The following is a 12,834-nucleotide window of genomic DNA, read 5'->3' as shown; positions in this document are numbered from 1 at the left end:
TTATCCTCTGTGGCATTTCTTTGGTCACAAACTGGGCGAATGTAATTGTTGCTATGAAGAACGAAGTTTCTATATAGGCCTACACGACTTAACGTCTCTTGCGTAGGGGACTCTGGTATTAACGTTTAGTACACAGTTTTGAAACGATGTAAAACGCATTTTAATTCACCGGTCACGAAGCTACAGTTCGTCCACTATCCCGTAGACACAGTTCTCGTGAACAATTTTCACATGTGGTAACGAGTTTGAATGTTTCCAGAATGATGGTTACTGTTTTATCGCGCATTTCATTAAAATGCCATTAAAATAAGAATATTAAATTACATGTGTTTGTGTAACTCAATGAGATTCAAATTACGTGGTTCTAAAACCGATAATCACGACAATCGCCGTTCACCCCTGTATGTGCACCATTACTGCTCTTTATGGCACTCCAGGAAGCTCGCTGTATTCAGACATTATAACATTATAGCATTTTCTTTCATACCGTTCAGATCAGTTTCTAGTTCAAACAAAGTCCGAAATTCGATCGCAGAATTTGCGTGAGTTTTAATCCGACGAGGCAGTAGCGCGTTACACCGCACAGCACCCACTGTCTCCCCTTACCCATCACTGTACCCACTCACTGACACTCCCTGTTCTACTGCAATTATCGAAATTACTCTCGCATCACACTTCATACAACGGTTCTACAGATTACATTTAGTTTTACATGGTACATTTAAGAAAAGTATTACAAAGAACTTTAAATGCGATCATTTTTAGGTTAGGCTTTACCGTGACTGTTATTGACATTAAATGAAACAACAAGTTTACTGTTACCAGTCACCGTTTTATTTATTTCCACGACGCGTTTCGAAGTTTTAAACCTCCATCAACGGGTGGATTTTCATTAGTTAGTATTACATTTGTGTGTGTGTTGTGTTAAGATTTTTGGAGGAACTTGTGGCACTGCCTAGTGGAGAAACAAGACACTATTTCAGAATATGGTTTTGGATTACTTTTGACAAAAAATTAAACTGATATCTAATGGTAAACTTAAATAAGTAAACTAGAGTACCTCCAGAGGTCACAGGTTCCTTTTGCTGTCGTAACAAATCACATGTACACTGCCACATTTGCAAACAAAAATGGCGTCTGGAATCAGATGGGTGCAAGGTTCGTATAGCAGAAGAGAAGACATAATCGCAAAGTGCAAAGAATATACATCGTAACAACATTATTACAGAATAATTGTTTAAAGCATTTGGAGGTGTTTGTTTTGAGGTGTCGAATATATGTGTGTGTGCTTCTGATGGTATATAAATCCAATTTTGAAAAGTTAAAACAGCTAAACATTCGTACTCGTTTATACAATCAGGTTAGATGTTAAAATGGCTTAAACTCCATACTTGCTAAAAACAATTAGGTGAAATGTTACAGACTTGAATTACAATGATCATATTGGCTACAGCAGTAAAATCATACACAGATGACACTCTTTGAAGAGAGAGAAACAGAGAGAGAGAGAGAGAGAGAGGAAAGAGTGATTATATGAGTGCAAACATTTACATGGCAAGGAATCTTAAGATTACATGTTGCATATATTAGCTGCCTAAAGGTTGGGGTAATACATTGGTTAATGCTATAACATATGCAGATAGATATACATTTGTGCCAGTAGTTGATGTACATACAGTTTTAAGCTGACAAGGGGTACAAGCTGTTGGTGTGATGAATTATCTGTGAATGAGGTCAATCTCTTGTACTCTTGGCGGCTGTCAACAGTAAACTTGTTGTTTCATTTAATATTACAAAGAAGATAAAAAAGAAATTGAGTATTTCGCCGTCTCTGTTAATGAGAGGTTCGTGTACCGAAATAAATAAAGAGAAATATAGTTACATTTGGTAATATAAAACAAAATAAAATTTAGTCCAAATCACCAAAGATATATGCCGAGCGTAAAAAGAAGCCGAAGAAGAGACAGAAGAGAAAAAAGTTGTCACTCACTATAAATATTGTCTTCACATACACCATAGCCAAGCAAATCTTAGCAGCAGCAGTTTGGTTTCCCTGAAGCTTAGAGAGTTAAAGATGTCTTTTGGAATTACTGCAGATCCTACAAGGTAGGTGTCTTGAAAAAGAATAAAAGAGAAAGAGAGAAAGATACAAGCAATTGTAATCTATTTGAAACCAGTTAAAAGGATTGTCAGGGCGAAAAAATATCAATTAACCCTTGTTTGAATTATACCAACCAGCAGATACACGGCATTCAGCCAGCAGAAATATGACGACAGTGTTATAAGAAAATATGAATCCTTTCTTATGACAAATCTCCTTTCACATCTGGAACTGGAGTCGGAAAAATCTGACAGCTATAAATAGGGCCTCACCTCAGATGACATCCATAACAGGACTATTGGAGCCGGATTGGAAACTGTTCCCCGAATCTAAACGAAACAGCTACACCTGGCTCATTGATCACTTCACTCATTACGCATTAAACACGTCAAAACCTACGAACAGTATTTTCAGGACTTCCTTTCGCAGTAATATTGGGAGATAAGGATTCAGCTGAAACGTTAATACAATAAACAATCCTAATTTTTTCCTCGATTCTGGATTTCGGTGAACTAGATGTTTGCAACCAAGAAAGAGTTAGAGTTAACCTAAAAACTTTAAATTTATGTTCCATACTATCAAGAAATGTTTATGCAAGTATTTCTTTTAAGTCTATTTGTTCCGAATACTTTTTAGAGTTTCGTGCCTCTCTTTGTTATCTGTTTGTAAAAAATTTCTTTTTTTTTCAGGAACGAACAGACGTATCTAATTGAAATTTACGTCACATATTAAGGTCTATGGTCCCTTGACAATGTAAAAATTTAAGGCTTCTAAGTCAATGAATCTATAGGTGCCGCCATTTATGTCATATATTTTAACACTCGCAAGCTCACTCATGAAAACCTATAGGGAACTTTCCTTCGGGCTCGAATCATGAAATTTGTTAAAAAGGAAGGTTTCAAAGTACAACTAAAGGAAAAAATCCGAAAACTATAAATTTGTAATTATATCAAACGAGAAATTTTTTTGTCATTTCTTATCTGACTATCTGTTTTTTCGTCCGTCTGTTAACACCCCTTTTTCTTGGGAAGAGCTAGGTGTATCAAGCTCAAATTAATGTCAAATAATAAGGCCTACGGTCCCATATCGGTGAAAAAAAGGGAAGCTTGTAATTCAGTACTCTCAAAAGATATGGCTGTTTATATCAAATTTTTGACATTCGCAAACTCGCTCATCAAAACCTGTGTGGTTCTTCCCGTTGGCCTAGAATCATGAAATTTGGCAAGAAGCAAGATTTCAAAGTACAGCCAAAAGGAAAAAATACGAAACTGTAAATTTGTAATTACGTCACACGAAAAAAAGATTTTTGTCATTTCTCATCTGACTCCGTGTTTGTCCATCTGTTAAGTCCCCTTTTTCCCAGGAACATGTAGAATTATTAAGTTCAAATTTATTCCACGTAACCCTTAGCGGTGTAATAAAATGCAAGCTCCTAAGGCAATACAAACCAAATCTGCGGCCATTTTGGTCACATACTTTGATACCCGCAAACTCTCTTATCACAACCTATATGATACTTCCCAGTGGCCTAGAGTTACGAAATTTACGAAGAAGCAAGGTTTTTAATCACAGGTAAAGGAAAAATTCAAAAAACTGTTAATCTGTAATTATATTACACCAAAAAATGTCATTGTCTTTTGTTATCCGATGTCAAACTTGAAATAAAAAAACAATAGTAGTTCTGCATTCAGGCTGACTCGATCGCAGTGATGACACTCAAACCTCAGGCAAGGAATGATTTTATCGCTCATATGAGACGTTTCGGAATTTATCCATCATCAAATATCCAGGAGCGATTACTGCAATTGTCCATATACATAATTACGTTTGTACGGAACACTTAGTGTGCGAGTCCCACTCGCTCCGGGTCAGCTTCTTTTTTCCTTTCACATAGACACAAGCCAAAAAAAAAGCATCACACACAAAGCAGGGCGTAAGTGAGTTTTAAACAAGTAAATTGTCGCTGTTATCAAAAAGGAATACTTTAAGTCAGAAAGCCGAAAAGAAATAAAGAGAAAGAACGAAATTCATTTCATGAGACGGAAGACAACTTCATTTAGAATATTCCTTAGCTTTCGGAAACAAAGATTTATTTTGAGAATATATAATAGCAAAGGATGCTAAACCAGCTGGAATGAAATTTAGATAACATTTTTCAATTTAGGTTTCATATTATCATTTAAATTGTTTTAGCAAAAAAGTCATTGAAAGGCTGTTGAATTCATCTATTATACCTTTATTCTCACATGTGAATTCCAATTTAGTAGAAGCTATTATTTCTAAACAAGCAAGACTCCATATACGTGTAATATTTTCACATTACCAATGGCCATGACTGCAACTTAGGTGAAAAAGCGTTTACTACACATAAGAAGAAAGTTCATTTCCTTAAGAAGAAAAATATCATACCGTAAAGTTTCTCTGCAACTATGGAAAAAAAGAATGAAACCCACACAGTGCTGCATAGTGGATAGCGTGCTTAGGTTCATACCCGATCACCAGCTACTATTTTTTACATAGTAGTTATCGTGTCTGGAATGCTCTTGAATTATCTTGTGTCTGTACTGTTTATATATACTGGAATATTCGACGTTTGCGTAAATAACTGTAGTCACCATCCAGGCGTTCAGTTTTGGCTGTAAGTTGATGTCAGCAATAGACCTGCCTTCAGTTCTATATATTGGGTTTCATTGACGACCCTACCTTCGTATTTGGACTTGATTGCGGTTTCGACGCAACATTGTTTGGTGGAGACGCCGGGTACTTCAAAACATAGACATCACCGTTCCTCCAACCAATCAACATAAAGGTTGTCGTTGACACGGACAGCAACCGCAATAAAAGCAGTACGCCATTCATAAGATCTGTATATTCAGGAGACAGATGGATTCCGAAACAGAAGTAAGTCAGTTGCTCATGAGGCACCCATCGATGTTTTCCAGAGATGCGTGTCTGCATCCAAGGACATGGCTGAAATGATTCTACAGAATCGCCAAATACGGCAGCCAAGATGACATAACGTTGTACACAAACGTGTAGTTTCACTTGGATAGCCCAGCCCAGCAGTGACGAATCCAGAAAATGCATCAGGAAAAAAAGATCGAAAGAAGGAGGTGTGGCCGACAGTCGAAAATCGTCCCTATGGCAGTCATGGAAGACAACCATGAGCTCGCCTCTCTCTTACACCAGATAGTAAGGAAAGGGGTACAGCATTGTATCGAATCCGGAAATGTCGGTCCAAGTTTACAAGAGATACCAGCCGTGAATGTCACCTCATACGCAAGAAGATAATAAGGAATGTCGAAGAAGTGGTGTCTCGATATCTGACACCAACGCAGAACACTAGTCGAAAGCGCCATGAGAAATGGACTCATCGAACTGGAACTTATACCGCAACCATAAAAGGATAACTCAGCATGCGACCCACGCAGTTACAGCCAACTCCACCGCCAACTACAGTTCCCCACCGAAACACTTTAGGAGAAAGAAAAGCAAAACTGTAGTATCTTATCACTGCGGGAATCCTGGACACATTGTACACTATTGGACAGAAGGAAGACGAGTGTCCACTAATATTACGCTGCAAGACGTTAACCATCAAAAGAATCCTATTCTCGCCAGTCGATTGCAGGCGATTAAAGTCGACCTGTGGTACGAAATCCACAGCCGTAGCCAGGACGAGATTGTTCCCCAACATACTGTAGCCGATTTCCGTCGATGTACAGAGGTACCAGCAGCTCGCCTAGCTGGCGAATTCAGGAAAACTAAGCGAGGAGGCCAACTATGGAGGCGAGGTCGTCACGGATGATAATCCTCCATGAACAGCTGTCACCAAAATATCAGGAAATCTCACTAACGTCATCGCCGACTGCCAACTTCCCTAGTCGCTAGTCGATTCAGGGGTTTCTTTACCTGTAATGTCGAATTCTTATCGTTATCAGTTACGAAACACTATACAAAAGTGAGCGTGCTGAAGGTCGCAATTCGCAAAGTTTTTAGTTTTTGGTGTCAATAGTGTACTGACTGGTTCGATGCAGCCCGCCACGAATTCTTCTCCCGAACCGACCTCTTCACCCCAGAGTAGCACTTGCACCTAACGTCGTAAATTATTTGTTAGATGTATTTAAATCTCTGTCTTTCCCTCCAGTGTTTACTCCCTACAGTTCCCTGTAGTACCTGGGAGGTTATTCCGTGGTAAGTCCTATCATCCTGTCTCGTCTTCTTGTCAGTGTTTTCCATATGTTCCTTCCTTCTCCGATTCTGCGGAGAACCTCCCCATCCCTTAACGTACCAATTCACTTGTATGTAGTTTTTTCCTTTTTGTGTCACCGTTGCTTATCTTGGGTTATGATTTTTCTATGTACAGATGCGATGTAATGTACTACGTAGAATCAATGTTATTATCTATTGCGTAACGTTGTTCCCATGTGTTATGTAATTTCGTTTGAATCCCAGGAACTTCCGCGACTGCTACGGTTGCAGGTTCGAATCCTGCCTCGGGCATGGATGTGTGTGATGTCCTTAGGTTAGTTAGGTTTAAGTAGTTCTAAGTTCTAGGGGACTGATGACCACAGATGTTAAGTCCCATAGTGCTCAGAGCCATTTGAACCATTTGAGCCAACTTCCACCTGTTATAAAAAAATTAATATCTTTGGGTAGTGCTGCTATGAGACAGCTGACCAACGACTGTGAGTTATGCAGAGTTGCAATTAAAAGTGAAGCTGAACACTGCAAGTGGGAGCGACAGTCGTCATTTCAGACTGTGAACTGTGTCTGGGCTGGTTCCATATGCCCCAGACTGTGTCTGAGATTTATATGAGGGCGAAGTTCCTAAACAATTTAATTTTGGCGTTGTGAAAAATGAACGAGCGGACTGCGCGTCAGGGTGGATACATGGCCAGCCGTCAACTGTTGTTTTCTGGAAATCATCTTGTGTTCTTAACATTATACTACCTCGACCAACCTGTCCCGGCCTACGAAACAGGTTAAGTTTATTATGGAGCATCTAGATGGTTTAGCGAACGACGAGACAACGGTGCATCGACATCAGAGATCCTACAACAGGTGGGAAGCTGCAGCACGCACATTTCTCCATTCACATGGCGGACTGTCAACCAAAAATACATTTCTGCGAGTTGTCAGTTCGACTTTCCATCGATAAACATTATTTAGGTGCATTAGTGAATTCAAGTCAGTTTTCAACATACCACTCAACAGTTCTTCTCCATAAGAGATCAAATTAAATTTGCGTTCTGTATTGTAAAAGGCTATTTTAAATGCCAGAACTTTACGTAGTTGTTTCACAACAAAGTGTGTTGATTTAACCATTTACGCTGAGGCCTTTATAATCAGCTAACAGTGACTTGAAAGAAAAACTGCTTACAGACATTATTTAAAGCTAAATCACAACTCATTATTTAATGCTGACACTATCTTTATTCCAATCAGGACTCATTTATTTATTGATAGCTCTCCTTAATAATTAAAGTTTAATAATTAAAGTTTGCCACCAAGGGCGTTCTCAATTAAAACAGATCTAAACTGCTAACATTAATAATCTAATACACTTCAAGTTAACTAGCTTGGTAAAAGGACTTTTCAGTATGACAAACCTGCATTGCCTACCCACAATTTCTGTGTTATTAACTGCTGCAGCACCTCCTGCTAAATACACTATTGGCCATTAAAATTGCTACACCACAAAGATGAAGTGCTACAGACCCGAAATTTAACCGACAGGAAGAAGACGCTGTGATATGCAAATGATTAGCTTGAAAAGCTAAAAAAACACAAGGTTGGCAACACCTACAACGTGCTGACATGAGGAAACTTTCCAACCGATTTCTCATACACAAACGGCAGTTGACCGGCGTTGCCTGGTGAAACGTTGTTGTGATGCCTCGTGTAAGGAGGAGAAATACGTACCATCACGTTTCCGACTTTGATAAAGGTCGGATTGTAGCCTATCGCGATTGTGGTTTATCGTATCGCGACATTGCTGCTCGCGTTGGTCGAGATCCAATGACTGTTAGTAGAATATGGAATCGGTGGGTTCGGGAGGGTAAAACGGTACGCCGCGCTGAATCCCAAAGGCCTCGTATCACTAGCAGTCGAGATGACAGGCATCTTACCCGCATGGCTGTAACGGATCGTGCAGCCACGTCTCGATCCCTGAGGCAACAGATGGGGATGTTTGCAAGACAACAAGCATCTTCACGAACAGTTCGACCACGTTTACAGCAGCATGGACTATCAGCTCGGAGGCCATGGCTGATGTTACCCTTGACGCTGCATCACAGACAGGAGCGCCTGCGATGGTGTACTCAACGACGAACCTGGGTGCACGAATGGCGAAACGTCATTTTTTCGGATGAATCCAGGTTCTGTTTACAGCATCATGATGGTCGCATCTGTGTTCGGCGACATCGCGATGAACGCACATTGGAAGCGTGTATTCTTCATCGCCATACTGGCCTATCAGCCGGCGTGATGGTATGGGGTGTCATTGGTTACACGTCTCTGACACCTCTTGCTTACATTGACGTCACTTTGAACAGTGGACGTTACATTTCAGATGTGTTACGACCCATGGCTCTACCCTTCATTCGATTCCTGCGAAATCCTACATTTCAGCAGGATAACGCACGACCGCATGTTGCAGGTCCTGTACGAGCCTTTCTGTATACAGAAAATGTTCGCCTGCTGCCCTGGCCAGCACATTCTCCAGATCTCTCACCAATTGAAAACGTCTGGTCAATGGTGGCCGAGCAACTGGCTCGTCACAATACGCCAGTCACTACTCTTGATGAACTGTGGCATCCTGTTGAAGATGCAAGGACAGCTGTACCTGTACACGCTGTAACACTCCGGTTTATTTTACTGACTTATCCCGTTCGATTGAGATCTGATAGCAGCCCAAAACAGATATTAATTACTGTGACCGTGTACCTAATGGGGCTGGCAATCGGATTGGACTGCTACGGAGATGTTACATTCCATTATATTTCTAACACAAAGGGGTTAAACCACGGCGATGGCCACTCCCTTTGTCGGTACGGTCTTGCATTCCAGCAACAGACCTCCACCCGGCTCGGCCCGCAGCGCGTACCACACTACTGTCTCAACACTCGCTCTCGCTCTCGCAACCCGACACACACTATCGATTGTTTGTCCTGTCGACCTGTGCTGTCGCAAAACTTAAGGTAAGGGCCTACGGACCCCTTACATCCCCGCCCTCGAAAACTTCTTTGAAGCTACAGGCGTAAAAGAATCGGCTAGGGAATTAGACATCACTACATATGAACAAAACACACAGTGCAAATAAGTAATGAAATTACAATCACCAAGAAAATCCTGGACTCCGGTAGTGGGCTGCATCTACAATAATATTCTACAAAAAGTTATTACATCTCAAAAATATGGCATTGTCCAAATAACACACAACATCGATCCTATTTACTTAACATAGCATGGTAAATACTTTTTATAAACTTATCTTACCAAAAATTTACAAAAACTTTTCACTTTCAAAGGTTTGTACGAGTCATTAACTACATATCTGTTATAACTTGCTATAGCAAAGACATAAAAGAAACTAGTTGAATGCAAGCTACCCCTTTGGTATGCCGTCCTTTCAGCGGGGTTTGTGCCGTCCATACTACTATCACTCTAATTTATAACTCACTTGGCCAACACACATAAAAGTTAAGGAAGAAATTCAAACTTATTCATTACAGATTCCATAAATTTAAATGCTACATTGTGCCGCTAAGCATGTCTTACATGTAAATGAAAAGAACCGTCGTTTCCGTGGTGTAGCGGTTATCACATCTGCTTTACACGCAGAAGGTCCTCGGTTCGATCCCGGGCGGGAACACAACAATTTTAATCTATATTTCGGATTTCATTTCCGAGATGACCTCACGTCCGCGTATGCAGAGACAAGCAATGTCGTATGCTAGACGGATAGGGCGTCATTTTACTGTCAAATACTGTTGCTCTCTTATTGCACCGGTATTTGGTAACTGAGAACGCCCCTAGCTCCATTATGGCTGGCAAAATTTATAATCCGGTTCTTCAGGGCTACTTCAAGTGCGCTTGCTACTGGCTTTCCTGAGCTCACCCTACTCGCCTTGTCACAGCTCTGTCAAAGTGTGATGCTAACTAATAATGAGAAACTCTTAGCCACGCTCAATCTTACATGCCACCCCTTGGTTGTTGCCGTCGCTAGTAAGATGAGGGTAGACTGTCGCACAATTAAGCTGAATCTCCACTCACGGTGCACATATCCCGCAAAGACAACCTTGTTTTCCGTTGCATGCAAAATTACCGTCTGCCTTTCTACCGAATTACACCTACGTACTTTACTGGCGCCGCATTCTTGTTATATCCACGTGCTATAACAGGCATCTACTCTTCATTGAGGAGCTGCAACCGGGGCTGAGTTCCACCTACGCTTCAGCACGGTCAAAATGGCAGGGCTCGTCCGGGATTTGAACCCGGGACCTCCTGCACCCAAAGCAGGAATCATACCCCTAGACCAACGAGCCACCTGGCTGGAGCAGTCAAGTTAATCCCAAGTAGTGGGCCTCACAGGGAACACAAACTTTCACGCGAATTCGCAAGATAAACGCTTTCTGCAGGCAGCACTCACCACTGTTGAGAAGAATATTAAAGGCAACGAATAAAAAGCGAAATAACTTCATCGAGCACTGCTTATGAACAGCCGGCAGTGCCTCAGTTTCGGTATGTGCTTTCTCAGGGTTAAGAGGAGGCGAATGCACTAAACAAAAGAACATCGGGAAACCAAGCACCAACTCATAACGAAAAGATTGCAAAATATACTGCAAGCAAAATTTCCAGAAGACGGATACTGAAGACGCCGCAGACAAAAGAATTATTCTATGCAGTAACGATTATCTAGGAAGCGTGAATTGCATGTGCTGCTCCACCACACAACTTCTTTTGATACTGTTTTACTTATTCTAAATTTTCATTACCTGATCGTCTCTAAAATACTGTGCGGTTATCACCTGGTTTCCAACAGCGATAGTAGTAAGAAAATCGACTACAATGTCTTTCAAAGTAGGTCAGACACAAAAAAAAAAAAAAATCGGAGCTGCGTGTAGCTCATGTCATTCTGCTTTCAATCGTGAATCTCCGGCTGGGAGTAGTGGCGTACTTCTGTAATCCAAGCTTCTGGGAGTCCGTTGTGTGGGAGAGATCTGGAAACAACTACAGATTCGACCGTTCCACGAGCTCAGGAACGGCCGCGATGCCTTCATCGAGCTCTGCAGATCGACAGATGATAGTGTGGAAATTTCGACAAGCGGTGGCTAAGGGTTAAGAGAAGCCAAACGCACTAAACACAAGAAAGTCGGGAAACCGAAGCACACAACTCATAACGAAAAGATTGTGGAATGCAGTGCGAAAGCAAAACTTCGAGAAGACCAACTCCGAAGCCATCGGCGAGCTAGGAATTATTCCGCACAAGAAGCGATCATGTAGGAAGAGCGAGCCGAGGCTGTCGCTCGACCACACAATAAATTTTTGCTTAATCCCAATTTGCAGTACCGGTTCGACACTAGAATACTGCGCCTTGGTTCTTCCAAAAGCGATAGTAATAAGCACGTCGACTGCAGTGTCATTTGGGGTAGTGAGTCAGACATGGAGAGGATATGGGGCGGGTGGAATATGCAACAACAGGGGCATTGCAGGGCGGCCGCCGGCTCCTTGCGCTGTGGCGCACCGGTGGCGGCGGCGGCCTGGCTGGGCTGCTGGTGCCTCCATGTAGAGCTGCCGCCGAGCCCAGGCAAAGTGCCGCTATCGAAGCGATTGCCTTTGGTGACATCTTTTGCAATAACGACTGCGCGAATCGACGGTATCTCGTAAGGAAGGAAAGAGCAGCAGCTGCCGCCGAGCCCAGGCGCCGTGCCGAACACGCAGAAGGTCCCCGGCTCGATTGCGGGCGGAAACCCGTTTTCGTCGCACTCAGCAAGACACTTGCTACGATCTCCACTGTGACCATTTAAATCAACTTCAAACGTTCCATCAGCAGGGTGCACATGGCTCAAATGAAACATGAAACGGTTTCAGAACTGGTTGTCGGATTTTAGCGCTGACTTGGAGGCCTGGAAATGCGCGAAACAGCCGCCGCCATGCGATTTGTTACCACACCGTTGTACAAAACGCAAGGGCTCGTCCGGGATTTGAACCCGGGACCTCCTGCACCCGAAGCAGGAATCATACCCCTAAACCAACGAGCCTATTCGTTCCGAAAACGCACTGCATGTGAATGACGCCACCTTTGATGGTCTCACCATGTAGGGCTGCAGCTCAGCCAGCGTTCTCCCTGTCTGTCGCGGTTGGATTGTTTTCATCGACGTCTTTTACTGCAGGAACTTCACGAATCGGAGGGAGCTCGTAGCCGATGCCCTTGCTAACACAGAAGAAAAACTGTTGCTATTACGAGTCTCCGGGTGGTACATGAAAAGAACCGTCGTTTCCGTGGTGTAGCGGTTATCACGTCTGCTTTACACGCAGAAGGTGCCCGGTTCGATGCCGGGCGGGAACACAATCAATTTTAATCTATATTTCGGATTTCATTTCCGAGATGACCTCACGTCCGCGTATGCAGAGACAAGCAATGTTGTATGCTAGACGGATAGGGCGTCATTTTACTGTCAAATACTGTAGCTCTCTTATTGCACCGGTATTTGGTAACTGAGAACGCC

General features: G+C 42.2%; 4 non-coding genes across 4 annotated transcripts; 2 read left to right on the top strand and 2 right to left on the bottom strand.

Moving 5' to 3' along the window:
• The first annotated feature begins 9,904 nt into the window (after nt 1-9,904).
• Nucleotides 9,905-9,977, top strand: Trnav-uac (transfer RNA valine (anticodon UAC)). The gene has a single exon. It is a non-coding gene; the product is annotated as a tRNA-Val (tRNA).
• A 601-nt stretch (nt 9,978-10,578) lies between these two features.
• Trnap-ugg (transfer RNA proline (anticodon UGG)) lies at nt 10,579-10,650 on the bottom strand. The gene has a single exon. It is a non-coding gene; the product is annotated as a tRNA-Pro (tRNA).
• A 1,644-nt stretch (nt 10,651-12,294) lies between these two features.
• On the bottom strand, nt 12,295-12,366 carry Trnap-cgg (transfer RNA proline (anticodon CGG)). Its single transcript has one exon. It is a non-coding gene; the product is annotated as a tRNA-Pro (tRNA).
• A 235-nt stretch (nt 12,367-12,601) lies between these two features.
• On the top strand, nt 12,602-12,674 carry Trnav-uac (transfer RNA valine (anticodon UAC)). Its single transcript has one exon. It is a non-coding gene; the product is annotated as a tRNA-Val (tRNA).
• Nucleotides 12,675-12,834: the final 160 nt, after the last annotated feature.

The sequence above is a fragment of the Schistocerca serialis genome, chromosome 2, assembly GCF_023864345.2.
Source record: "Schistocerca serialis cubense isolate TAMUIC-IGC-003099 chromosome 2, iqSchSeri2.2, whole genome shotgun sequence".
In the NCBI taxonomy this organism is placed as follows: Eukaryota; Metazoa; Arthropoda; class Insecta; order Orthoptera; family Acrididae; genus Schistocerca; species Schistocerca serialis.
Note: the sequence above shows the minus strand (reverse complement) of the source record. Positions and strands in the feature narration are given on the sequence as shown.